Genomic DNA, 818 nt, shown 5'->3' on the forward strand with positions numbered 1-818 from the left:
TAACCCTAACCCTAACCCTAACCCTAACCCTAACCCTAACCCTAACCCTAACCCTAACCCTAACCCTAACCCTAACCCTAACCCTAACCCTAACCGCGTATCTCTCCCCATACCCACCCTCGCTCCCCTCTCTCCATGGTCACCCACGGGTCATCCACCGCCTGTATATACTCATCCTTCCACACACCCTATCCACCCTCTATATATACTTATACTTCCACACGGGTTATTCACCCTCTATATATATACTTATTATACTTATATATACTCACTATACTCTCTTTATATACTCACCCTATATACCCGCTTCTTCTTTAGGCTTAGCGTAGAGCTATTATATATATAACTAAGCTTTTTTTATTATCTTTATCTACTTATAGCCGCTTAGAATCTATTTATCTCTCTTAGATAGCTTTATTCACTACTCTCTCTCTTTTCTTCCCTTAAATGCTAGTATACCTTCTTACTATATTAGGCCTAGCCTTAAACCACTATAAGTAACTATACTTCCTTTATTAGGTTTCTCCGCTTAACGCCGATTACTTCTTTTATAACTACTTTACTTAGTCTAATAAACTCACTTTCTTCTCTTTTTTCTCTAGAACTCGTGGTTCCGGAACTTTAAACACCCCTAAAATCTTAAAAAGGCCTATTTAGGAAATTCTATTATATATCTTACCGCTTAAAATTAAAAGCTCTATAAATCTAGCTTTTTTAGTAGCACGTGATTTTATCACGTGTAGACGCCTTTTTAGATTTTAGCGTCTTTTAGAATGGGGTCCCATTCTGAAACGGCAAGTTCCGTGCAGGGGTGATTT

Source organism: Coniosporium apollinis (genome assembly GCF_000281105.1).
Source record: "Coniosporium apollinis CBS 100218 chromosome Unknown supercont1.49, whole genome shotgun sequence".
Lineage (NCBI taxonomy): Eukaryota > Fungi > Ascomycota > Dothideomycetes > Coniosporium > Coniosporium apollinis.